The following is a 27,334-nucleotide window of genomic DNA, read 5'->3' on the forward strand; positions in this document are numbered from 1 at the left end:
GTAGAATTGTAAGGATAGGAAAGTATATAATAAGGAAAGGCAAGGTTAATTTAAAAAAAAAAAAAGGAATGGAAAGGAAGGTCTAAAGGAAAATGTTACAGAACAGAAAGGGAATGTAGGTATAATGCAACGGAAAGGGAATTATAAAAGAAGGGAATTTATAAAAGGAAAACAAAGGTAAGTATGAAAGGAAAGTAAAGTATAAATGAAAGGAGAGGCTAAGTTTAAAAATAGGAATTGAAATGAATGTATAAAGGAAAGGAAAGTATACAGAAAAGGAAAGTTTAAAAGAAAGGAAAATATAAAGAAAAGGAAAGTATAAAGGTAAAGAAAGTATAAAAGAAAGGAAAGGAAAGGTAAGTATATTGGAAAGGATAAGAAAGTATAAATGAAAGGAATGGGTAAGTTTAAAAATAGGAATGGACAGGAAAGTATAAGGGAATGGAAAGTATAAAGGAAGGGAAAGTATAAAAGAAAGAAAGGAAAGGTAAGTATAAAGGAAGGGAAAGGAAGGGAATAGAACAGAAAGGAAAGGTAGATATAGTGGAGAGGAAAGCAATGTATAAGGGAAAGTCAATGTATGTAGAATTGTAAGGATAGGGAAGTATATAAAAAAGGAAAGGCAAGGTTAATTTAAAAAAAAAAAAAGGAATGGAAAGGAAGGTCTAAAGGAAAATGTTAAAGAACAGAAAGGGAATGTAGGTATAATTCAAAGGGAAGGGAATTATAAAAGAAGGGAATTTATAAAAGAAAGGAAAGCAAAGGTAAGTTTGAAAGGAAAGGAAAGTATAAATGAAAGGAGAGGCTAAGTTTAAAAATAGGAATTGAAATGAAAGTGTAAAGGAAAGGAAAGTATACAGAAAAGGAAAGTATAAAGGAAAGGAAAGTATAAAGAAAAGGAAAGTATCTAGGAAGGGAAAGTATAAAAGAAAGGAAAGCAAAGGTAAGTATATTAGAAAGGAGAAGAAAGTATAAATGAAAGGAATGGGTAAGTCTAAAAATAGGAATGGAAAGGAAAGTATAAGGGAATGGAAAGTATAAAGGAAGGGAAAGTATAAAAGAAAGGAAGTAAATGTAAGTATAAAGGAAGGGAAAGGAAGGGAATAGAAAAGAAAGGAAAGGTAGATATAATGGAAAGGAAAGCAATGTATAAGGGAAAGTCAATGTATGTAGAATTGTAAGGATAGGGAAGTATATGAAAAAGGAAAGGCAAGGTTAATTTAAAAAAAAAAAAAGGAATGGAAAGTAAGGTCGAAAGGAAAATGTTACAGAACAGAAAGGGAATGTAGGTATAATGCAAAGGGAAGGGAATTATAAAAGAAGGGAATTTATAAAAGAAAGGAAAGCAAAGGTAAGTATGAAAGGAAAGGAAAGTATAAATGAAATGGTAAGTTTAAAAATAGGAATTGAAATGAAAGTGTAAAGGAAACGAAAGTATACAGAAAAGGAAAGTATAAAGGAAAGGAAAGTATAAAGAAAAGGAAAGTATATAGGCAGGGAAAGTATAAAAGAAAGGAAAGCAAAGGTTAAGTATATTGGAAAGGATAAGAAGGTATAAATGAAAGGAATGGGTAAATCTAAAAATAGGAATGGAAAGGAAAGTATAAGGGAATGGAAAGTATAAAGGAAGGGAAAGTATAAAAGAAAGGAAGCAAAGGTAAGTATAAAGGAAGGGAAAGGAAGGGTAATAGAACAGAAAGGAAAGGTTGATATAGTGGAAAGGAAAGCAATGTATAAAGGAAAGTCAATGTATGTAGAATTGTAAGGATAGGAAAGTATCTAAAAAGGAAAGGCAAGGTTAATTTAAAAAAAAAGAAGGAATGGAAAGGAAGGTCTAAAGGAAAATGTTACAGAACAGAAAGGGAATGTAGGTATAATGCAACGGGAAGGGTATTATAATAGAAGGGAATTTATAAAAGAAATGAAAGCAAAGGTAAGTATGAAAGGAAAGGAAAGTATAAATGAAAGGAAAGGGTATTTTTAAAAATAGGAATTGAAATGAAAGTGTAAAGGAAAGGAAAGTATACAGAAAAGGAATGTATAAAAGAAAGGAAAGTATAAAGAAAAGGAAAGTATATAGGAAGGGAAAGTATAAAAGAAATAAAGGAAAGGTAAGTATATTGGAAAGGATAAGAAAGTATAAATGAAAGGAATGGGTAAGTTTAAAAATAGGAATGGAAAGGAAAGTATAAGGGAATGGAAAGTATAAAGGAAGGGAAAGTATAAAAGAAAGGAAGCAAAGGTAAGTATAAAGGAAGGGAAAGGAAGGGAATAGAAAAGAAAGGAAAGGTAGATATAATGGAAAGGAAAGCAATGTATAAGGGAAAGTCAATGTATGTAGAATTGTAAGGATAGGGAAAAATATAAAAAAGGAAAGGCAAGGTTAATTTAAAAAAAAAAAAGGAATGGAAAGGAAGGTCTAAAGGAAAATGTTACAGAACAGAAAGGGAATGTAGGTATAATGCAAAGGGAAGGGAATTATAAAAGAAGGGAATTTATAAAAGAAAGGAAAGCAAAGGTAAGTAAGAAAGGAATGGAAAGGAATGTAGAAACGAAAGAAAAGGATAAGTTTAAAAATAGGAATTGAAATGAAAGTGTAAAGGAAAGGAAAGTATACAGTTAAGGAAAGTATAAAGGAAAGGAAAGTATAAAGAAAATAAAAGTATCTAGGAAGGGAAAGTATAAAAGAAAGGAAAGCAAAGGTAAGTATGAAAGGAAAGGAAAGTATAAATGAAAGGAGAGGCTAATTTAAAAAGTAGGAATTGAAATGAAAGTGTAAAGGAAAGGAAAGTATACAGAAAAGGAAAGTATAAAGGAAAGGAAAGTATAAAGAAAAGGCAAGTATAAAGGAAGGGAAAGTATAAAAGAAAGGAAAATGTTACAGAACAGAAAAGGAATGTAGGTATAATGCAAAGGGAAGGGAATTATAAAAGAATGGAATTTATAAAAGAAAGGAAAGCAAAGGTAAGTATGAAAGGAAAGGAAAGGAATGTATAAACGAAAGGAAAGTGTAAGTTTAAAAAAAGGAATTGAAATGAAAGTGTAAAGGAAAGGAAAGTATACAGAAAAGGAAAGTATAAAGGAAAGGAAAGTATAAAGAAAAGGAAAGTATAAAGGATGGGAAAGTATAAAAGAAAGGAAAGGAAAGGTAAGTATATTGGAAAGGATAAGAAAGTATAAATGAAAGGAATGGGTAAGTTTAAAAATAGGAATGGAAAGGAAAGTATAAGGGAATGGAAAGTATAAAGGAAGGGAAAGTATAAAAGAAAGGAAGCAAAGGTAAGTATAAAGGAAGGGAAAGGAAGGGAATAGAAAAGAAAGGAAAGGTAGATATAATGGAAAGGAAAGCAATGTATAAAGGAAAGTCAATGTATGTAGAATTGTAAGGATAGGAAAGTATATAATAAGGAAAGGCAAGGTTAATTTAAAAAAAAAAAAGGAATGGAAAGGAAGGTCTAAAGGAAAATGTTACAGAACAGAAAGGGAATGTAGGTATAATGCAAAGGGAAGGGAATTATAAAAGAAGGGAATTTAAAAAAGAAAGGAAAGCAAAGTTAAGTATGAAAGGAAAGTAAAGTATACATGAAAGGAAACGCTAAGTTTAAAAATAGGAATTGAAATGAAAGTGTAAAGGAAAGGAAAGTATACAGAAAAGGAAAGTATAAAGGAAAGGAAAGTAGAAAGAAAAGGATAGTATAAAGGAAGGGAAAGTATAAAAGAAAGGAAAGCAAAGGTAAGTATATTGGAAAGGATAAGAAAGTATAAATGAAAGGAATGGGTAAGTTTAAAAATAGGAATGGAAAGGAAAGTATATGGGAATGGAAAGTATAAAGGAAGGGAAAGTATAAAAGAAAGGAAGCAAAGGTAAGTATAAAGGAAGGGAAAGGAAGGGAATAGAAAAGAAAGGAAAGGTAGATATAATGGAAAGGAAAGCAATGTATAAAGGAAAGTCAATGTATGTAGAATTGTAAGGATAGGAAAGTATATAATAAGGAAAGGCAAGGTTAATTTAAAAAAAAAAAAAGGAATGGAAAGGAAGGTCTAAAGGAAAATGTTACAGAACAGAAAGGGAATGTAGGTATAATGCAACGGAAAGGGAATTATAAAAGAAGGGAATTTATAAAAGGAAAACAAAGGTAAGTATGAAAGGAAAGTAAAGTATAAATGAAAGGAGAGGCTAAGTTTAAAAATAGGAATTGAAATGAATGTATAAAGGAAAGGAAAGTATACAGAAAAGGAAAGTTTAAAAGAAAGGAAAATATAAAGAAAAGGAAAGTATAAAGGAAAAGAAAGTATAAAAGAAAGGAAAGGAAAGGTAAGTATATTGGAAAGGATAAGAAAGTATAAATGAAAGGAATGGGTAAGTTTAAAAATAGGAATGGACAGGAAAGTATAAGGGAATGGAAAGTATAAAGGAAGGGAAAGTATAAAAGAAAGAAAGGAAAGGTAAGTATAAAGGAAGGGAAAGGAAGGGAATAGAACAGAAAGGAAAGGTAGATATAGTGGAGAGGAAAGCAATGTATAAGGGAAAGTCAATGTATGTAGAATTGTAAGGATAGGGAAGTATATAAAAAAGGAAAGGCAAGGTTAATTTAAAAAAAAAAAAAGGAATGGAAAGGAAGGTCTAAAGGAAAATGTTAAAGAACAGAAAGGGAATGTAGGTATAATGCAAAGGGAAGGGAATTATAAAAGAAGGGAATTTATAAAAGAAAGGAAAGCAAAGGTAAGTTTGAAAGGAAAGGAAAGTATAAATGAAAGGAGAGCCTAAGTTTAAAAATAGGAATTGAAATGAAAGTGTAAAGGAAAGGAAAGTATACAGAAAAGGAAAGTATAAAGGAAAGGAAAGTATAAAGAAAAGGAAAGTATCTAGGAAGGGAAAGTATAAAAGAAAGGAAAGCAAAGGTAAGTATATTAGAAAGGAGAAGAAAGTATAAATGAAAGGAATGGGTAAGTCTAAAAATAGGAATGGAAAGGAAAGTATAAGGGAATGGAAAGTATAAAGGAAGGGAAAGTATAAAAGAAAGGAAGTAAAGGTAAGTATAAAGGAAGGGAAAGGAAGGGAATAGAAAAGAAAGGAAAGGTAGATATAATGGAAAGGAAAGCAATGTATAAGGGAAAGTCAATGTATGTAGAATTGTAAGGATAGGGAAGTATATGAAAAAGGAAAGGCAAGGTTAATTTAAAAAAAAAAAAAGGAATGGAAAGTAAGGTCGAAAGGAAAATGTTACAGAACAGAAAGGGAATGTAGGTATAATGCAAAGGGAAGGGAATTATAAAAGAAGGGAATTTATAAAAGAAAGGAAAGCAAAGGTAAGTATGAAAGGAAAGGAAAGTATAAATGAAATGGTAAGTTTAAAAATAGGAATTGAAATGAAAGTGTAAAGGAAACGAAAGTATACAGAAAAGGAAAGTATAAAGGAAAGGAAAGTATAAAGAAAAGGAAAGTATATAGGCAGGGAAAGTATAAAAGAAAGGAAAGCAAAGGTTAAGTATATTGGAAAGGATAAGAAGGTATAAATGAAAGGAATGGGTAAATCTAAAAATAGGAATGGAAAGGAAAGTATAAGGGAATGGAAAGTATAAAGGAAGGGAAAGTATAAAAGAAAGGAAGCAAAGGTAAGTATAAAGGAAGGGAAAGGAAGGGAATAGAACAGAAAGGAAAGGTTGATATAGTGGAAAGGAAAGCAATGTATAAAGGAAAGTCAATGTATGTAGAATTGTAAGGATAGGAAAGTATCTAAAAAGGAAAGGCAAGGTTAATTTAAAAAAAAAGAAGGAATGGAAAGGAAGGTCTAAAGGAAAATGTTACAGAACAGAAAGGGAATGTAGGTATAATGCAAAGGGAAGGGTATTATAATAGAAGGGAATTTATAAAAGAAATGAAAGCAAAGGTAAGTATGAAAGGAAAGGAAAGTATAAATGAAAGGAAAGGGTATTTTTAAAAATAGGAATTGAAATGAAAGTGTAAAGGAAAGGAAAGTATACAGAAAAGGAATGTATAAAAGAAAAGAAAGTATAAAGAAAAGGAAAGTATATAGGAAGGGAAAGTATAAAAGAAATAAAGGAAAGGTAAGTATATTGGAAAGGATAAGAAAGTATAAATGAAAGGAATGGGTAAGTTTAAAAATAGGAATGGAAAGGAAAGTATAAGGGAATGGAAAGTATAAAGGAAGGGAAAGTATAAAAGAAAGGAAGCAAAGGTAAGTATAAAGGAAGGGAAAGGAAGGGAATAGAAAAGAAAGGAAAGGTAGATATAATGGAAAGGAAAGCAATGTATAAGGGAAAGTCAATGTATGTAGAATTGTAAGGATAGGGAAAAATATAAAAAAGGAAAGGCAAGGTTAATTTAAAAAAAAAAAGGAATGGAAAGGAAGGTCTAAAGGAAAATGTTACAGAACAGGAAGGGAATGTAGGTATAATGCAAAGGGAAGGGAATTATAAAAGAAGGGAATTTATAAAAGAAAGGAAAGCAAAGGTAAGTAAGAAAGGAATGGAAAGGAATGTAGAAACGAAAGAAAAGGATAAGTTTAAAAATAGGAATTGAAATGAAAGTGTAAAGGAAAGGAAAGTATACAGTTAAGGAAAGTATAAAGGAAAGGAAAGTATAAAGAAAATAAAAGTATCTAGGAAGGGAAAGTATAAAAGAAAGGAAAGCAAAGGTAAGTATGAAAGGAAAGGAAAGTATAAATGAAAGGAGAGGCTAATTTAAAAAGTAGGAATTGAAATGAAAGTGTAAAGGAAAGGAAAGTATACAGAAAAGGAAAGTATAAAGGAAAGGAAAGTATAAAGAAAAGGCAAGTATAAAGGAAGGGAAAGTATAAAAGAAAGGAAAATGTTACAGAACAGAAAAGGAATGTAGGTATAATGCAAAGGGAAGGGAATTATAAAAGAATGGAATTTATAAAAGAAAGGAAAGCAAAGGTAAGTATGAAAGGAAAGGAATGTATAAACGAAAGGAAAGTGTAAGTTTAAAAATAGGAATTGAAATGAAAGTGTAAAGGAAAGGAAAGTATACAGAAAAGGAAAGTATAAAGGAAAGGAAAGTATAAAGAAAAGGAAAGTATAAAGGAAGGGAAAGTATAAAAGAAAGGAAAGCAAAGGTAAGTATATTGGAAAGGATAAGAAATTATAAATGAAAGGAATGGGTAAGTTTAAAAATAGGAATGGAAAGGAAAGTATAAGGGAATGGAAAGTATAAAGGAAGGGAAAGTATAAAAGAAAGGAAGCAAAGGTAAGTATAAAGGAAGGGAAAGGAAGGGAATAGAAAAGAAAGGAAATGTAGATATAATGGAAAGGAAAGCAATGTATAAAGGAAAGTCAATGTATGTAGAATTGTAAGGATAGGAAAGTATATAAAAAGGAAAGGCAAGGTTAATTTAAAAAAAAAAAAAGGAATGGAAAGGAAGGTCTAAAGAAAAATATTACAGAGCAGAAAGGGAATGTAGGTATAATGCAAAGGGAAGGGAATTATAAAAGAAGGGAATTTATAAAAGAAAGGAAAGCAAAGGTAAGTATGAGAGGAAAGTAAAGTATAAATGAAATGAGAAGCTAAGTTTAAAAATAGGAATTGAAATGAAAGTGTAAAGGAAAGGAAAGTATACAGAAAAGGAAAGTATAAATGAAAGGAAAGTATAAAGAAAAGGAAAGTATAAAAGAAGGGAAAGTATAAAAGAAAGGAAAGCAAAGGTAAATATATTGGAAAGGATAAGAAAGTATAAATGAAAGGAATGGGTAAGTCTAAAAATAGGAATGGAAAGGAAAGTATAAGGGAATGGAAAGTATAAAGGAAGGGAAAGTATAAAAGAAAGGAAGCAAAGGTAAGTATAAAGGAAGGCAAAGGAAGGGAATAGAACAGAAAGGGAAGGTAGATATAGTGGAAAGGAAAGCAATGTATAAGGGAAAGTCAATGTCTGTAGAATTGTAAGGATAGGGAACTATATAAAAAAGGAAAGGCAAGGTTAATTTAAAAAAAAAAAAAAAGGAATGGAAAGGAAGGTCTAAAGGAAAATGTTACAGAACAGAAAGGGAATGTATGTATAATGCAAAGGGAAGGGAATTATAAAAGAAGGGAATTTATAAAAGAAAGGAAAGCAAAGGTAAGTATGAAAGGAAAGGAAAGTATAAATGAAAGGAAAGCGTAAGTTTAAAAATAGGAATTGAAATGAAAGTGTAAAGGAAAGGAAAGTAAACATTAAAGGAAAGGGAAAGTATAAAAGAAAGGAAAGCAAAGGTAAGTATATTGGAAAGGATAAGAAAGTATAAATGAAAGGAATGGGTAAGTTTAACAATAGGAATGGAAAGGAAAGTATAAGGGAATGGAAAGTATAAAGGAAGGGAAAGTATAAAAGAAAGGAAGCAAAGGTAAGTATAAAGGAAGGGAAAGGAAGTTAATAAAAAAAAAGGAAAAATAGATATAATGGAAAGGAAGGCAAAGTATAAACGAAAGTCAATGTATGTAGAATTGTAGGGATAGGGAAGTATATAAAAAAGGAAAGGAAAGGTTAATTTAAAAAAAAAAAAGGAATGGAAAGGAAGGTCTAAAGGAAAATGTTACAGAACAGAAAGGGAATGTAGGTATAATGCAAAGGGAAGGGAATTATAAAAGAAGGGAATTTATAATAGAAAGGAAAGCAAAGGTAAGTATGAAAGGAAAAGAAAGTATAAATGAAAGGAAAGGCTAAGTTTAAAAATAGAAATTGAAATGAAAGTGTAAAGGAAAGGAAAGTATACAGAAAAGGAAACGGAATGTATAAAAGAAAGGAAAGCAAAGGTAAGTATATTGGAAAGGATAAGAAAGTATAAATGAAAGTAATGGGTAAGTTTAAAAATAGGAATGGAAAGGAAAGTATAAGGGAATGGAAAGTATAAAGGAAGGGAAAGTATAAAAGAAAGGAAGCAAAGGTTATTACAAAGGAAGGGAAAGGAAGGGAATAGAAAAGAAAGGAAAGGTAGATATAATGGAAAGGAAAGCAAAGTATAAAGGAAAGTCAATGTATGTAGAATTGTAAGGATAGGGAAGTATATAAGAAAGGAAAGGAAAGGTGAATTTTTTTTAAAAAAAAAGGTATGGAAAGGAAGGTCTAAAGGAAAATGTTACAGAACAGAAAGGGAATGTAGGTATAATGCAAATGGAAGGGAATTATAAAAGAAGGGAATTTATAAAAGAAAGGAAAACAAAGGTAAGTATGAAAGGAAAGGAAAGGAAAGTATAAATGAAAGGAGAGGCTAAGTTTAAAAATAGGAATTGAAATGAAAGTGTAAAGGAAAGGGGAAAGTATACAGAAAAGGTAAGTATAAAGGAAAGGAAAGTATAAAGAAAAGGAAAGTATAAAGGAAGGGAAAGTATAAAAGAAAGGAAAGCAAAGGTAAGTATATTGGAAAGGATAAGAAAGTATAAATGAAAGGAATGGGTAAGTTTAAAAATAGGAATGGAAAGGAAAGTATAAGGGAATGGAAAGTATAAAGGAAGGGAAAGTATAAAAGAAAGGAAGCAAAGGTAAGTCTGAAGGAAGGGAAAGGAAAGGGAATAGAAAAGAAAGGAAAGGTAGATATAATGGAAAGGAAAGCAAAGTATAATGGAAAGTCAAGGTATGTAGATTTGTAATGATAGGGAAGTACATAAGAAAGGAAAGGAAAGGTTAATTAAAAAAAAAAAGTAATGGAAAGGAAGGTCTAAAGGAAAATGTTACAGAACAGAAAGGGAATGTAGGTATAATGCAAAGGGAAGGGAATTATAAAAGAAGGGAATTTATAAAAGAAAGGAATGCAAAGGTAATTATGAAACGAAAGGAAAGGAAAGGAAAGTATAAATGAAAGGAGAGGCTAATTTTAAAAATAGGAATTGAAATGAAAGTGTAAAGGAAAGGAAAGTTATACAGAAAAGGAAAGTATAAAGGAAAGGAAAGTATAAAGGATGTGAAAGTATAAAAGAAAGTAAAGGAAAGGTAAGTATATTGGAAAGGATAAGAAAGTATAAATGAAAGGAATGGGTAAGTTTAAAAATAGGAATGGAAAGAAAAGTATAAGGGAATGGAAAGTATAAAGGAAGGGAAAGTATAAAAGAAAGGAAGCAAAGGTAAGTATAAAAGAAGGAAAAGGAAGGGAATAGTACAGAAAGGAAAGGTTGATATAGTGGAAAGGAAAGCAATGTATAAGAAAAAGTCAATGTATGTAGAATTGTAAGGACAGGGAAGTATATAAAAACGGAAAGGCAAGGTTAATTTAAAGAAAAAAAAAAAAGGACTGGAAAGGAAGGTCTAAAGGAAAATGCTACAGAACAGAAAGGGAATGTAGGTATAATGCAAAGGGAAGGGAATTATAAAAGAATGGAATTTATAAAAGAAAGGAAAGCAAAGGTAAGTATGAAAGGAAAGGAAAGGAATGTATAAACGAAAGGAAAGTGTAAGTTTGAAAATAGGAATTGAAATGAAAGTGTAAAGGAAAGGAAAGTATACAGAAAAGGAAAGTATAAAGGAAAGGAAAGTATAAAGAAAAGGAAAGTATATAGGCAGGGAAAGTATATAAGAAAGGAAAGCAAAGGTTAAGTATATTGGAAAGGATAAGAAGGTATAAATGAAAGGAATGGGTAAGTCTAAAAATAGGAATGGAAAGGAAAGTATAAGGGAATGGAAAGTATAAAGGAAGGGAAAGTATAAAAGAAAGGAAGCAAGGGTAAGTATAAAGGAAGGGAAAGGAAGGGAATAGAAAAGAAAGGAAAGGTAGATATAATGGAAAGGAAAGCAATGTATAAAGGAAAGTCAATGTAAGTAGAATTGTAAGGATAGGAAAGTATATAAAAAGGAAAGGCAAGGTTAATTTAAAAAAAAAAAAGGAATGGAAAGGAAGGTCTAAAGGAAAATGTTACAGAACAGAAAGGGAATGTAGGTATAATGCAACGGAAAGGGAATTATAAAAGAAGGGAATTTATAAAAGAAAGGAAAGCAAAGGTAAGTATGAAAGGAAAGTAAAGTATAAATGAAAGGAGAGGCTAAGTTTAAAAATAGGAATTGAAATGAATGTGTAAAGGAAAGGAAAGTATACAGAAAAGAAAAGTATAAAGGAAAGGAAAGTATAAAGAAAAGGAAATTATAAAGGAAGGGAAAGTATAAAAGAAAGGAAAGAAAAGGTAAGTATATTGGAAAGCATAAGAATGAATAAATGAAAGGAATGGGTAAGTTTAAAAATAGGAATGGAAAGGAAAGTATAAGGGAATGGAAAGTATAAAGGAAGGGAAAGTATAAAAGAAAGGAAGCAAAGGTAAGTATGAAGGAAGGGAAAGGAAGGGAATAGAAAAGAAAGGAAAGGTAGATATAATGGAAAGGAAAGCAATGTATAAAGGAAAGTCAATGTATGTAAAATTGTAAGGATAGGGAAGTATATAGAAAAGGAAAGGCAAGGTTAATTTAAAAAAAAAAAAGGAATGGAAAGGAAGGTCTAAAGGAAAATGTTACAGAACAGAAAGGGAATGTAGGTATAATGCAAAGGGAAGGGAATTATAAAAGAAGGGAATTTATAAAAGAAAGGAAAGCAAAGGTAAGTATGAAAGTAAAGTAAAGTATAAATGAAAGGAGAGGCTAAGTTTAAAAATAGGAATTGAAATGAAAGTGTAAAGGAAAGGAAAGTATACAGAAAAGGAAAGGGAAAGTCTAAAAGAAAGGAAAGCAAAGGTAAGTATGAGAGGAAAGTAAAGTATAAATGAAATGAGAAGCTAAGTTTAAAAATAGGAATTGAAATGAAAGTGTAAAGGAAAGGAAAGTATACAGAAAAGGAAAGTATAAATGAAAGGAAAGTATAAAGAAAAGGAAAGTATAAAGGAAGGGAAATTATAAAAGAAAGGAAAGCAAAGGTAAGTATATTGGAAAGGATAAGAAAGTATAAATGAAAGGAATGGGTAAGTTTAAAAATAGGAATGGAAAGGAAAGTATAAGGGAATGGAAAGTATAAAGGAAGGGAAAGTATAAAAGAAAGGAAGCAAAGGTAAGTATAAAGGAAGGGAAAGGAAGGGAATAGAAAAGAAAGGAAAGGTAGATATAGTGGAAAGGAAAGCAATGTATAAGGGAAAGTCAATGTATGTAGAATTGTAAGGACAGGGAACTATATAAAAAAGGAAAGGCAAGGTTAATTTAAAAAAAAAAAAAAAAGGAATGGAAAGGAAGGTCTAAAGGAAAATGTTACAGAACAGAAAGGGAATGTATGTATAATGCAAAGGGAAGGGAATTATAAAAGAAGGGAATTTATAAAAGAAAGGAAAGCAAAGGTAAGTATGAAAGGAAAGGAAAGTATAAATGAAAGGAAAGCGTAAGTTTAAAAATAGGAATTGAAATGAAAGTGTAAAGGAAAGGAAAGTATACAGAAAAGGAAAGGGAAAGTATAAAAGAAAGGAAAGCAAAGGTAAGTATATTGGAAAGGATAAGAAAGTATAAATGAAAGGAATGGGTAAGTTTAAGAATAGGAATGGAAAGGAAAGTATAAGGGAATGGAAAGTATAAAGGAAGGGAAAGTATAGATATAATATATATATAGATATAATGGAAAGGAAGGCAAAGTATAAACGAAAGTCAATGTATGTAAAATTGTAAGGATAGGGAAGTATATAAAAAAGAAAGGAAAGGTTAATTTAAAAAAAAAAAAGGAATGGAAAGGAAGGTCTAAAGGAAAATGTTACAGAACAGAAAGGGAATGTAGGTATAACGCAAAGGGAAGGGAATTATAAAAGAAGGGAATTTATAAAAGAAAGGAAATCAAAGGTAAGTATGAAAGGAAAGGAAAGTATAAATGAAAGGAAAGGGTAAGTTTAAAAATAGGAATTGAAATGAAAGTGTAAAGGAAAGGAAAGTATACATAAAAGGAAAGGGAAAGTATAAAAAAAAGGAAAGCAAAGGTAAGTATATTGGAAAGGATAAGAAAGTATAAATGAAAGGAATGGGTAAGTTTAAAAATAGGAATGGAAAGGAAAGTGTAAGGGAATGGAAAGTATAAAGGAAGGGAAAGTATAAAAGAAAGGAAGCAAAGGTTATTATAAAGCAAGAGAAAGGAAGGGAATAGAAAAGAAAGGAAAAATAGATATAATGGAAAAGAAAGCAAAGTATGAACGAAAGTCAATGTATGTAGAATTGTAAGGATAGGGAAGTATATAAGAAAGGAAAGGCAAGGTTAATTTAAAAAAAAAAAAGGAATGGAAAGGAAGATCTAAAGGAAAATGTTACAGAACAGAAAGGGAATGTAGGTATAATGCAAAGGGAAGGGAATTATAAAAGAAGGGAATTTATAAAAGAAAGGAAATCAAAGGTAAGTATGAAAGGAAAGGAAAGTATAAATGAAAGGAAAGGGTAAGTTTAAAAATAGGAATTGAAATGAATTTGTAAAGGAAAGGTAAGTATACAAAAAAGGAAAGTATAAAGGAAGGGAAAGTATACAGAAAAGGAAAGTATAAAGGTAGGGAAAGTATAAAAGAAAGGAAAGCAAAGGTAAGTATATTGGAAAGGATAAGAAAGTATAAATGAAAGGAATGGGTAAGTTTAAAAATAGGAATGGAAAGGAAAGCATAAGGGAATGGAAAGTATAAAGGAAGGGAAAGTATAAAAGAAAGGAAGCAAAGGTAAGTATAAAGGAAGGGAAAGGAAGGGAATAGAAAAGAAAGGAAATGTAGATATAATGGAAAGGAAAGCAATGTATAAAGGAAAGTCAATGTATGTAGAATTGTAAGGATAGGAAAGTATATAAAAAGGAAAGGCAAGGTTAATTTAAAAAAAAAAAAGGAATGGAAAGGAAGATCTAAAGAAAAATATTACAGAACAGAAAGGGAATGTAGGTATAATGCAAAGGGAAGGGAATTATAAAAGAAGGGAATTTATAAAAGAAAGGAAAGCAAAGGTAAGTATGAGAGGAAAGTAAAGTATAAATGAAAGGAGAAGCTAAGTTTAAAAATAGGAATTGAAATGAAAGTGTAAAGGAAAAGAAAGTACACAGAAAGGGAAATGGAAAGTATAACAGAAAGGAAAGCAAGGGTAAGTATATTGGAAAAGATAAGAAAGCATAAATGAAAGGAATGGGTAAGTTTAAAAATAGGAATGGAAAGGAAAGTATAAGGGAATGGAAAGTATAAAGGAAGGGAAAGTATAAAACAAAGGAAGCAAAGGTAAGTATAAAGGAAGGCAAAGGAAGGGAATAGAATTGAAAGGAAAGGTAGATATAATGGAAAGGAAAGCAATGTATAAAGGAAAGTCAATGTATGTAGAATTGTAATGATAGGGAAGTACATAAAAAAGGAAAGGCAAGGTTAATTTAAAAAAAAAAAAGGAATGGAAAGGAAGGTCTAAAGGAAAATGCTACAGAACAGAAAGGGAATGTAAGTAGAATGCAAAGGGAAGGGAATTATAAAAGAAGGGAATTTATAAAAGAAAGGAAAGCAAGAGTAAGTATGAAAGGAAAGTATAACTGAAATAAGAGGCTAAGTTTAAAAATAGGAATTGAAATGAAAGTGTGAAGGAAAGGGGAAAGTATACAGAAAAGGAATGTATAAAGGAAAGGAAAGTATAAAGAAAAGGAAAGTATATAGGAAGGGAAAGTATAAAAGAAAGGAAAGCAAAGGTAAGTATATTGGAAAGGATAAGAAAGTATAAATGAAAGGAATGGGTAAGTTTAAAAATAGGAATGGAAAGGAAAGTATAAGGGAATGGAAATTATAAAGGAAGGGAAAGTATAAAAGAAAGGAAGCAAATGTAAGTATACAGGAAGGCAAAGGAAGGGAATAGAAAAGAAAGGAAAGGTAGATATAATGGAAAGGAAAGCAAAGTATAATGGAAAGTCAAGGTATGTAGAATTGTAAGGATAGGGATGTATATAAAAAAGGAAAGGCAAGGTTAATTTTAAAAAAAAAAAAGGTATGGAAAGGAAGGTGTAAAGGAAAATGTTACAGAACAGAAAGGGAATGTAGGTATAATGCAAAGGTAAGGGAATTATAAAAGAAGGGAATTTATAAAAGAAAGGAATGCAAAGGTAAGTATAAAAGGAAAGGAAAGTATAAATGAAAGGAAAGGGTATTTTTAAAAATAGGAATTGAAATGAAAGTGTAAAGGAAAGGAAAGTATACAGAACAGGAAAGTATAAAGGAAAGAAAGTATAAAGAAAAGGAAAGTATAAAGGAAGGGAAAGTATATAAGAAAGGAAAGCAAAGGTGAGTAGGAAAGGAAAGGAAAGGAAAGGAAAGGAAAGGAAAGGAAAGGAAAGGAAAGGAAAGGAAAGGAAAGGAAAGGAAAGGAAAGGAAAGGAAAGGAAAGGAAAAAGGAAAGGAAAGGAAAGGAAAGGAAAGGAAAGGAAAGGAAAGGAAAGGAAAGGAAAGGAAAGGAAAGGAAAGGAAAGGAAAGGAAAGGAAAGGAAAGGAAAGGAAAGGAAAGGAAAGGAAAGGAAAGGAAAGGAAAGGAAAGGAAAGGAAAGGAAAGGAAAGGAAAGGAAAGGAAAGATAAGGAAAGGAAAGTATAAATGGAAGGAGAGACTAAGTTTAAAAATAGGAATTGAAATGAAAGTGTAAAGGAAAGGAAAGTATTCTGAACAGGAAAGTATAAAGGAAAGGAAAGTATAAAGAAAAGGAAAGTATAAAAGAAGGGAAAGTATAAAAGAAAGGAAAGCAAAGGTGAGTATATTGGAAAGGATAAGAAAGTACAAAGGAAAGGAATGCGTAAGTTTAAAAATAGGAATGGAAAGGAAAGTATAAGGGAATGGAAAGTATAAAGGAAGGGAAAGTATAAAAAAAGGAAGCAAAGGTAAGTATAAAGGAAGGGAAAGGAAGGGAATAGAAAAGAAATGAAAGGTAGATATAATGGAAAGGAAAGCAAAGTATAATGGAAAGTCAATGTATGTAGAATTGTAAGGAAAGGGAAGTATATAAAAAAGGAAAGGAAAGGTTAATTTAAAAAAAAAAAAGGTATGGAAAGGAAGGTCTAAAGAAAAATGTTACAGAACAGAAAGGGAAGGTAGGTATAATGCAAAGGGAAGGGAATTATAAAAGAAGGGAATTTATAAAAGAAAGGAAAGCAAAGGTAAGTATGAAAGGAAAGGAAAGGAAAGTATAAATGAAAGGAGAGGCTAAGTTTAAAAATAGGAATTGAAATGAAAGTGTAAAGGAAAGGAAAGTATTCAGAAAATGAAAGTATAAAGGAAAGGAAAGTATAAAGAAAAGGAAAGTATAAAGGAAGGGAAATTATAAAAGAAAGGAAAGCAAAGGTGAGTATATTGGAAAGGATAAGAAAGTACAAAGGAAAGGAATGGGTAAGTTTAAAAATAGGAATGGAAAGTATAAGGGAATGGAAAGTATAAAGGAAGGGAAAGTATAAAAGAAAGGAAGCAAAGGTTATTATAAAGGAAGGGAAAGGAAGGGAATAGAAAAGAAAGGAAAAATAGATATAATGGAAAGGAAAGCAAAGTATAAACGAAAGTCAATGTATGTAGAATTGTAAGGATAGGGAAGTATATAAGAAAGGAAAGGCAAGGTTAATTTAAAAAAAAAAAAAGGAATGGAAAGAAAGGTCTAAAGGAAAATGTTACAGAACAGAAAGGGAAGGTAGGTATAATGCAAAGGGAAGGGAATTATAAATGAAGGGAATTTATGATAGAAAGGTAAGCAAAGGTAAGTATGAAATGAAAGGAAAGTATAAATGATGGGAGAGGCTAAGTTTAAAAATAGGAATTGAAAGGAAAGCATAAAGAAAAGTAAAGTATACTGAACAGGAATGTATAAAAAAAAGGAAAGTATAAAGATAAGGAAAGTATAAAGGAAGGGAAAGTATAAAAGAAAGGAAAGAAAAGGTAAGTATATTGGAAATGATAAGAAAGTATAAATGAAAGGAATGGGTAAGTTTAAAAATAGGAATGGAAAGGAAAGTATAAGGGAATGGAAAGTATAAAGGAAGGGAAAGTATAAAAGAAAGGAAGCAAAGGTAAGTATAAAGGAAGGGAAAGGAAGGGAATAGAAAAGAAAGGAAAGGTAGATATAATGGAAAGGAAAGGAATGTGTAAGGGAAAGTCAATGTATGTAGAATTGTAAGGAAAGGGAAGTATAGAAAAAAGCAAAGGCAAGGTTAATTTAAAAAAAAAAAAGGAATGGAAAGGAAGGTCTAAAGGAAAATGATACAGAACAGAAAGGGAAGGTAGGTAAAATGCAAAGGGAATGGAATTATAAAAGAAGGGAATTTATAAAAGAAAGGAAAGCAAAGGTAAGTATGAAAGGAAAGGAAAGGAAAGGAAAGTATAAATGAAAGGAGAGGATAAGTTTAAAATAGGAATTGAAATGAAAGTGTAAAGGAAAGGAAAGTATACAGAAAAGGAAAGTATAAAGGAAAGTATAAAGAAAAGGAAAGTATATAGGAAGGGAAAGTATAAAAGAAAGGAAAGCAAAGGTAAGAATAAAGGATGGGAAAGGAAGGGAATAGAAAAGAAAGGGAAGGTAGATATAATAGAAAGGAAGGCAATGTATAAAGGAAAGTCAATGTATGTACAATTGTAAGGATAGGGAAGTATATAAAAAAGGAAAGGCAAGGTTAATTTAAAAAAAAAAAAGGAATGGAAAGGAAGGTCTAAAGGAAAATGTTACAGAACAGAAAGGGAATGTAGGTATAATGCAAAGGGAAAGGAATTATAAAAGAAGTGAATTTATAAAAGAAAGGAAAGCAAAGGTAAGTATGAAAGGAAAGGAAAGGAAAGTATAAATGAAAGGAGAGGCTAAGTTTAAAAATAGGAATTGAAATGAAAGTGTAAAGGAAAGGAAAGTATACAGAAAAGGAAAGGGAAAGTATAAAAGAAAGGAAAGCAAAGGTGAGTATATTGGAAAGGATAAGAAAGTATAAATGATAGGAATAGGTAAGTTTAAAAATAGGAATGGAAAGGAAAGTATAAGGGAATGGAAAGTATAAAGGAAGGGAAAGTATAGAAGAAAGGAAGCAAAGGTAAGTATAAAGGAAGGCAAAGGAAGGGAATGGAAAAGAAAGGAAACGTAGATATAATGGAAAGGAAAGCATTTTATAAGGGAAAGTCAATGTATGTAGAATTGTAAGTATATAAGAAAGGAAAGGCAACGTTAATTTAAAAAAAAAAATGGAATGGAAAGAAAGGTCTAAAGGAAAATGTTACAGAACAGAAAGGGAAGGTAGGTAGAATGCAAAGGGAAGGGAATTATAAATGAAGGGAATTTATAATAGAAAGGAAAGCAAAGGTAAGTATGAAAGAAAAGGAAAGTATAAATGAAAGGAGAGGCTAAGTTTAAAAATAGGAATTGAAATGAAAGAGTAAAGGAAAGGAAAGTATACAGAACAGGAAAGTATAAAGGAAAGGAAAGTATATAGAAAAGGAAAGTATAAAGGAAGGGAAAGTATAAAAGAAAGGAAAGCAAAGGTAAGTATATTGGAAAGGATAAGAAAGTATAAATGAAAGGAATGGGTAAGTTTAAAAATAGGAATGGAAAGGAAAGTATAAGGTAATGGAAAGTATAAAGGAAGGGAAAGTATAAAAGAAAGGAAGCAAAGGTAAGTATAAAGGAAGGGAAAGGAAGGTAATAGAAAAGAAAGGAAAGGTAGATATAATGGAAAGGAACGCAATGTATAAAGGAAAGTCAATGTATGTAGAATTGAAAGGATAGGGAAGTATACAAAAAAGGTAAGGAAAGGTTAATTAAAAAAAAAAAAGGATTGGAAAGGAAGGTATAAAGGAAAATGTTAAACAACAAAAAGGGAATGTAGGTATAATGCAAAGGGAAGGGAATTATTAAAGAAGGGAATTTATAAAAGAAATGAAAGCAAAGGTAAGTATGAAAGGAAAGGAAAGTATAAATGAAAGGAAAGGCTAAGTTTAAAAATAGGAATTGAAATGAAAGTGTAAAGGAAAAGAATGAATAAAGAAAGGGAAAGGGAAAGTATAAAAAAAAGGAAAGCAAAGTTAGGTATATTGGAAAGGATAAGAAAGTATAAATGAAAGGAATGCGTAAGTTTAAAAATAGGAATGGAAAGGAAAGTATAAGGGAATGGAAAGTATAAAAGAAGGGAAAGTATAAAAGAAAGGAAGCAAAGGTAAGTATAAAGGAAGGGAAAGGAAGGGAATAGAAAAGAAAGGAAAGGTAGATATAATGGAAAGGAAAGGAATGTGTAAGGGAAAGTCAATGTATGTAGAATTGTAAGGAAAGGGAAGTATAGAAAAAAGCAAAGGCAAGGTTAATTTTAAAAAAAAAAAGGAATGGAAAGGAAGGTCTAAAGGAAAATGATACAGAACAGAAAGGGAAGGTAGGTAAAATGCAAAGGGAATGGAATTATAAAAGAAGGGAATTTATAAAAGAAAGGAAAGCAAAGGTAAGTATGAAAGGAAAGGAAAGGAAAGTATAAATGAAGGAGAGGCTAAGTTTAAAAATAGGAATTGAAATGAAAGTGTAAAGGCAAGGAAAGTATACAGAAAAGGAAAGGGAAAGTATAAAAGAAAGGAAAGCAAAGGTGAGTATATTGGAAATGATAAGAAAGTATAAATGATAGGAATGGGTAAGTTTAAAAATAGGAATGGAAAGGAAAGTATAAGGGAATGGAAAGTATAAAGGAAGGGAAAGTATAAAAGAAAGGAAGCAAAGGTAAGTATAAAGGAAGGGAAAGGAAGGGAATAGAAAAGAAAGGAAAGGTAGATATAATGGAAAGGAAAGCAAAGTATAATGGAAAGTCAATGTATGTAGAATTGTAAGGATAGGGAAGTATATAAAAAAGGAAAGGCAAGGTTAATTTTAAAAAAAAAAAAGGTATGGAAAGGAAGGTCTAAAGAAAAATGTTACAGAACAGAAAGGGAAGGTAGGTATAATGCAAAGGGAAGGGAATTATAAAAGAAGGGAATTTATAAAAGAAAGGAAAGCAAAGGTAAGTATGAAAGGAAAGGAAAGGAAAATATAAATGAAAGGAGAGGCTAAGTTTAAAAATAGGAATTGAAATGAAAGTGTAAAGGAAAGGAAAGTATTCAGAAAATGAAAGTATAAAGGAAAGGAAAGTATAAAGAAAAGGAAAGTATAAAGGAAGGGAAAGTATAAAAGAAAGGAAAGCAAATGTGAGTATATTGGAAAGGATAAGAAAGTACAAAGGAAAGGAATGGGTAAGTTTAAAAATAGGAATGGAAAGTATAAGGGAATGGAAAGTATAAAGGAAGGGAAAGTATAAAAGAAAGGAAGCAAAGGTTATTATAAAGGAAGGGAAAGGAAGGGAACAGAAAAGAAAGGAAAAATAGATATAATGGAAAGGAAAGCAAAGTATAAACGAAAGTCAATGTATGTAGAATTGTAAGGATAGGGAAGTATATAAGAAAGGAAAGGCAAGGTTAATTTAAAAAAAAAAAAAAAGGAATGGAAAGAAAGGTCTAAAGGAAAATGTTACAGAACAGAAAGGGAAGGTAGGTATAATGCAAAGGGAAGGGAATTATAAATGAAGGGAATTTATGATAGAAAGGTAAGCAAAGGTAAGTATGAAATGAAAGGAAAGTATAAATGAAGGGAGAGGCTAAGTTTAAAAATAGGAATTGAAAGGAAAGCATAAAGAAAAGTAAAGTATACTGAACAGGAATGTATAAAAAAAAGGAAAGTATAAAGATAAGGAAAGTATAAAGGAAGGAAAGTATAAAAGAAAGGAAAGAAAAGGTAAGTATATTGGAAAGGATAAGAAAGTATAAATGAAAGGAATGGGTAAGTTTAAAAATAGGAATGGAAAGGGAAAGTATAAGGGAATGGAAAGTATAAAGGAAAGGAAAGTATAAAAGAAAGGAAGCAAAGGTAAGTATAAAGGAAGGGAAAGGAAGGGAATAGAAAAGAAAGGAAAGGTAGATATAATGGAAAGGAAAGGAATGTGTAAGGGAAAGTCAATGTATGTAGAATTGTAAGGAAAGGGAAGTATAGAAAAAAGCAAAGGCAAGGTTAATTTAAAAAAAAAAAAGGAATGGAAAGGAAGGTCTAAAGGAAAATGATACAGAACAGAAAGGGAAGGTAGGTAAAATGCAAAGGGAATGGAATTATAAAAGAAGGGAATTTATAAAAGAAAGGAAAGCAAAGGTAAGTATGAAAGGAAAGGAAAGGAAAGGAAAGGAAAGTATAAATGAAAGGAGAGGATAAGTTTAAAAATAGGAATTGAAATGAAAGTGTAAAGGAAAGGAAAGTATACAGAAAAGGAAAGTATAAAGGAAAGTATAAAGAAAAGGAAAGTATATAGGAAGGGAAAGTATAAAAGAAAGGAAAGCAAAGGTAAGTATAAAGGATGGGAAAGGAAGGGAATAGAAAAGAAAGGGAAGGTAGATATAATAGAAAGGAAGGCAATGTATAAAGGAAAGTCAATGTATGTACAATTGTAAGGATAGGGAAGTATATAAAAAAGGAAAGGCAAGGTTAATTTAAAAAAAAAAAAAGGAATGGAAAGGAAGGTCTAAAGGAAAATGTTACAGAACAGAAAGGGAATGTAGGTATAATGCAAAGGGAAAGGAATTATAAAAGAAGTGAATTTATAAAAGAAAGGAAAGCAAAGGTAAGTATGAAAGGAAAGGAAAGGAAAGTATAAATGAAAGGAGAGGCTAAGTTTAAAAATAGGAATTGAAATGAAAGTGTAAAGGAAAGGAAAGTATACAGAAAAGGAAAGGGAAAGTATAAAAGAAAGGAAAGCAAAGGTGAGTATATTGGAAAGGATAAGAAAGTATAAATGATAGGAATAGGTAAGTTTAAAAATAGGAATGGAAAGGAAAGTATAAGGGAATGGAAAGTATAAAGGAAGGGAAAGTATAGAAGAAAGGAAGCAAAGGTAAGTATAAAGGAAGGCAAAGGAAGGGAATAGAAAAGAAAGGAAACGTAGATATAATGGAAAGGAAAGCAATGTATAAGGGAAAGTCAATGTATGTAGAATTGTAAGTATATAAGAAAGGAAAGGCAACGTTAATTTTAAAAAAAAAATGGAATGGAAAGAAAGGTCTAAAGGAAAATGTTACAGAACAGAAAGGGAAGGTAGGTAGAATGCAAAGGGAAGGGAATTATAAATGAAGGGAATTTATAATAGAAAGGAAAGCAAAGGTAAGTATGAAAGAAAAGGAAAGTATAAATGAAAGGAGAGGCTAAGTTTAAAAATAGGAATTGAAATGAAAGAGTAAAGGAAAGGAAAGTATACAGAACAGGAAAGTATAAAGGAAAGGAAAGTATATAGAAAAGGAAAGTATAAAGGAAGGGAAAGTATAAAAGAAAGGAAAGCAAAGTTAAGTATATTGGAAAGGATAAGAAAGTATAAATGAAAGGAATGGGTAAGTTTAAAAATAGGAATGGAAAGGAAAGTATAAGGTAATGGAAAGTATAAAGGAAGGGAAAGTATAAAAGAAAGGAAGCAAAGGTAAGTATAAAGGAAGGGAAAGGAAGGTAATAGAAAAGAAAGGAAAGGTAGATATAATGGAAAGGAACGCAATGTATAAAGGAAAGTCAATGTATGTAGAATTGCAAGGATAGGGAAGTATACAAAAAAGGTAAGGAAAGGTTAATTAAAAAAAAAAAAGGAATGGAAAGGAAGGTCTAAAGGAAAATGTTAAACAACAAAAAGGGAATGTAGGTATAATGCAAAGGGAAGGGAATTATTAAAGAAGGGAATTTATAAAAGAAATGAAAGCAAAGGTAAGTATGAAAGGAAAGGAAAGTATAAATGAAAGGAAAGGCTAAGTTTAAAAATAGGAATTGAAATGAAAGTGTAAAGGAAAAGAATGAATAAAGAAAGGGAAAGGGAAAGTATAAAAAAAAGGAAAGCAAAGGTAAGTATATTGGAAAGGATAAGAAAGTATAAATGAAAGGAATGCGTAAGTTTAAAAATAGGAATGGAAAGGAAAGTATTAGGGAATGGAAAGTATAAAAGAAGGGAAAGTATAAAAGAAAGGAAGCAAAGGTAAGTATAAAGGAAGGGAAAGGAAGGGAATAGAAAAGAAAGGAAAGGTAGATATAATGGAAAGGAAAGCGAAGTATAATGGAAAGTCAATGTATGTAGAATTGTAAGGAAAGGGAAGTATATAAAAAAGGAAAGGAAAGGTTAATTTAAAAAAAAAAAAAAGGAATGGAAAGGAAGGTCTAAAGGAAAATGTTACAGGACAGAAAGGGAAGGTAGGTATAATGCAAAGGGAAGGGAATTATAAAAGAAGGGAATTTATAAAAGAAAGGAAAGCAAAGGTAAGTATGAAAGGAAAGGAAAGTATAAATGAAAAGAGAGGCTAAGTTTAAAAATAGGAATTGAAATGAAAGTGTAAAGGAAAGGAAAGTATACAGAAAAGGAAAGTATAAAGGAAAGGAAAGTATAAAGAAAAGGAAAGTATATAGGAAGGGAAAGTATAAAAGAAAGGAAAGCAAAGGTAAGTATATTGGAAAGGATAAGAAAGTATAAATGAAAGGAATGGGTAAGTTTAAAATAGGAATGGAAAGGAAAGTATAAGGGAATGGAAAGTATAATGGAAGGGAAAGTATAAAAGAAAGGAAGCAAAGGTAAGTATAAAGGAAGGGAAAGGAAGGGAATAGAAAAGAAAGGGAAGGTAGATATAATTGACAGGAAAGCAATGTATAAAGGAAAGTCAATGTATGTAGAATTGTAAGGTTAGGGAAGTATATAAAAAAGGATAGGAAAGGTTAATTTAAAAAAAAAAAAGTAATGGAATGGAAAGGAAGGTCTAAAGGAAAATGTTACAGAACAGAAAGGGAAGGTAGGTAGAATGCAAAGGGAAGGGAATTATAAAAGAAAGGAATTTATATAAGAAAGGAAAGCAAAGGTAAGTATGAAAGGAAAGGAAAGTATAAATGAAGGGAGAGGCTAAGTTTAAAAATAGGAATTGAATTGAAAGTGTAAAGGAAAGGAAAGTATACAGAAAAGGAAAATATAAAAGAAAGGAAAGTATAAAGAAAAGGAAAGTATATAGGAAGGGAATGTATAAAAGGAAGGAAAGCAAAGGTAAGTATATTGGAAAGGATAAGAAAGTATAAATGAAAGGAATGGGTAAGTTTAAAAATAGGAATGGAAAGGAAAGTATAAAGGAATGGAAAGTATAATGGAAGGGAAAGTATAAAAGAAAGGAAGCAAAGGTAAGTATAAAGGAAGGGAAAGGAAGGGAATAAAAAAGAAAGGAAAGGTAGATATAATGGAAAGGAAAGCAATGTATAAAGGAAAGTCAATGTATGTAGAATTGTAAGGATAGGGAAGTATATAAGAAAGGAAAGGAAAGGTTAATTTTAAAAAAAAAAAGTAATGGAAAGGAAGGTCCAAAAGAAAATGTTACAGAACAGAAAGGGAATGTAGGTATAATGCAAGGGGAAGGGAATTAAAATAGAAGGGAATTTATAAAAGAAAGGAAAGCCAAGGTAAGTATGAAAGGAAAGGAAAGGAATGTATAAATGAAAGGAAAGGTAAGCAATGTATAAAGGAAAGTCAATGTATGTAGAATTGCAAGGATATGGAAGTATATAAAAAAGGAAAGGGGAGGTTAATTTTTAAAAAAAGGAATGGAAAGGAAGGTGTAAAGGAAACTGCTAAGGAACATAAAGGGAAGGTAGGTATAATGCAAAGGAAGGGAATTATAAAAGAAGGGAATTTATAAAAGAAAGGAAAGCAAAGGAAAGTATGAAAGGAAAGGGAAGGAAAGGGAAGGAAAGGGGAGGAAAGGGGAGGAAAGGGAAGGAAAGGGAAGGAAAGGGAAGGAAAGGGAAGGAAAGGAAAGGGAAGGAAAGGGAAGGAAAGGGAAGGAAAGGGAAGGAAAGGGAAGGAAAGGAAAGGAAAGGAATGGAAAGGAAAGGAAAGGAAAGGAAAGGAAAGGAAAGGAAAGGAAAGGAAAGGAAAGGAAAGGAAAGGAAAGGAAAGGAAAGGAAAGGAAAGGAAAGGAAAGGAAAGGAAAGGAAAGGAAAGGAAAGGAAAGGAAAGGAAAGGAAAGGAAAGGAAAGGAAAGGAAATCAATAAAAAAGAATGAGATAAGGGGAAGAAAAATGGGAAGAAAATGAAAATGAATAAGAAAGCAAGAGAGAAGAAAAATAAAATGAAGATAGGGAATAAAAGGGTAAATTAAAATAAATAGGGAAAAAAGGGAATCATAAAGGGATATAAAAAAATGAGAGCAATAAATAGAGGGAAGGAAAGGGGGAAGAAAATAGTATAAGAACATTAAATATTGAAGAAAAGGAAAAAAGAACAGTAATGGGAGAAGCAAAAGAAAAACTAATAGTGTAAAAGAACCAAAAGCCAAAAATAAAAAATGGAAGGGGGCGGGGGGGGGGAGAATGTAAAAGGAAGAGGAAAAAAATTAAAAATAAATGGGAACAAAAAAAAAGGGGGGGGGGGGGGAAGGGAAGAAACTATGAAATAAATTATGACGTTTTTAAGACTAGGAAAAAAAGTTAAAAAAGGGGGGGGGGAAGAAAATAGAGAAGAAAAGCAAGAAATAAAAAAGACGGAGAAATGGGGAGGAAAAATGGAAAGAAAATGAAAATTAAAAAAGCATGAAAGGAGAAAAATAAAAGATAGGGAACAAAAAGTTAAAAAAAAAAATAAATAGGAAAAAAAACGGAAACAGAAAGTGGAGAGTAAAGATAAAAGTGGAAGAAGAAAGAGGGAAGAAAACAGGGAAGAAAATAGACAAGAATGATAATAGGGATGAAAAAGAATAAAAAAGATGAAAAGAAAAGAAAAAGAAAATAGAAAAGAAGGTATAAAGAAAAGAAAAGGAAAGAAAAAGAAAAGAAAAGAAAAGAAAAGAAAAGAAAAGAAAAGAAAAGAAAAGAAAAGAAAAGAAAAGAAGAAAAGGAAATAGAAATAAGAAGGGAAACATAAAGGGGAAGAAAAAAAGAAGGGCAAGAAAAAGGAGGGAAGCAAAGGGGGAAGAGAAAATGAAAATGAAATAGGGAAGAAAAACGAAAAAGAGAACAGAAGTGGGAGAAGCAAAAGAAAAACAGGGTAAGAAGAACCAATAGCAATAGAAAATAGGGGGGGAAATGGAAAAGGAAGAGGAAAAGAAGTAAAGAATATATGGGAACAAAAAAGGGGGGGGAAGAAAATAAGAAAAAAGATATCAAGCTTTTAAAAGTAGGAAGAAAAAACAAAAAAAAAGGAGGAAAAAAGAAAAAAGAGAAGAAAAGCAAGAAATAAAAAAGAATAAGGGGAGGAAAAATGGAAAGAAAATGAAAATTAAAAAGAAAGCAAGAAAGAAGAAAAATTAAATGAAGATAGGGAAGAAAAGGGTAAAGAAAAAGAAATAGGGCAAAAAACCAAAAAACAAAAGGGGAAAGTAAAGATAAAGGGAGAAAAAAGAGGGAAGAAAACAGGGAAGAAAATAGAAGAAAATGAAAATTAAATAGGGAAGAAAAAGAGAAAGGAGAACAGAAACTGGGGAAGGAAAAGAAAAACAAATAGGGTAAGGAGAACCAAAAGCAAAAGAAAATAGGGGGGGAAATGGGAGAGGAAAAGGAAGAGGAATAGAAAAAAAAGAAAAGAAAGATGAAAAGCAAGAAATAATGAAGAATGTGAAAAGTTTTAAGAACGTTGCAACGAAAATGAAAATAGAGAAAAAAGCAAGACAGAAGAAGAAAAAATGAAGATAGAGAAGAAGAATTGGAGAAGAATTAGAAAAATATGAAAAGGGGGAAGAAAAAGAAAAAGGGGGGAGGGGAGGGGTAAGGATGGGAAGGGAGAGGACAGGAGGTGAGGGAAGGGGAGGGGAGGGGGTGGGAGAGGAGGAGAGGGGATAGAGGATTTTAAGTTTTAAGAAAGATGGAATGAAAATGAAAATAAATAGAAAAGCAGGACAAGAAAAAAAATGAAGGTAGGGAAGAAGAATTGGAGAAGAATTAGAAAAAGATGAAAAGGGGGAAGAAAAAGAAAAAGAAGGAAAAAAAGGGGAGGGGTGAGGAGGGCAGGGGATGGGAGGGGAAAGGAGGGGAAAGGAGGGGAAAGGAGGGGAAAGGAGGGGAAAGGAGGGGAGGATATAGAGGAAAAAGAAAAGAAAAGAAAAGAAAAGAAAAGAAAAGAAAAGAAAAGAAAAGAAAAGAAAAGAAAAGAAAAGAAAAGAAAAGAAAAGAAAAGAGAAGAGAAGAGAAGAGAAGAGAAGAGAAGAGAAGAAAAGAAAAGAAAAGAAAAGAAAAGAAAAGAAAAGAAAAGAAAAGAAAAAAGGAAAAGAGAAGAAAAGTAGAGAAAATGAGAAGAGAAGAGAAGAGAAGAGAAGAGAAGAGAAGAGAAGAGAAGAGAAGAGAAGAGAAGAGAAGAGAAAAGGAAAATAAAGAAAAGGAAAATAAAGAAAAGGAAAGGAAAGGAAAGAGAAAAGAAAAGAAAAGAAAAGAAAAGAAAAGAAAAGA

The 27,334-nt window shown here is 30.9% G+C and overlaps 2 long non-coding RNA genes across 2 annotated transcripts in view; one reads left to right on the top strand and one right to left on the bottom strand.

The window, feature by feature from the left end:
• Positions 1 to 27,334, bottom strand: part of LOC146754065 (uncharacterized) — a 51,869-nt gene that overhangs the window by 23,866 nt on the left and 669 nt on the right. The gene's annotated exons all lie outside the window — the stretch shown is intronic.
• Positions 6,162 to 17,627, top strand: LOC146754067 (uncharacterized). Its single transcript, XR_014939623.1, has 2 exons — positions 6,162 to 9,287; positions 17,321 to 17,627. It is a non-coding gene; the product is annotated as an uncharacterized LOC146754067 (long non-coding RNA).

The sequence above is a fragment of the Coturnix japonica genome, chromosome Z (assembly GCF_054131305.1).
Source record: "Coturnix japonica strain WE chromosome Z, WE-NBRP24, whole genome shotgun sequence".
In the NCBI taxonomy this organism is placed as follows: domain Eukaryota; kingdom Metazoa; phylum Chordata; class Aves; order Galliformes; family Phasianidae; genus Coturnix; species Coturnix japonica.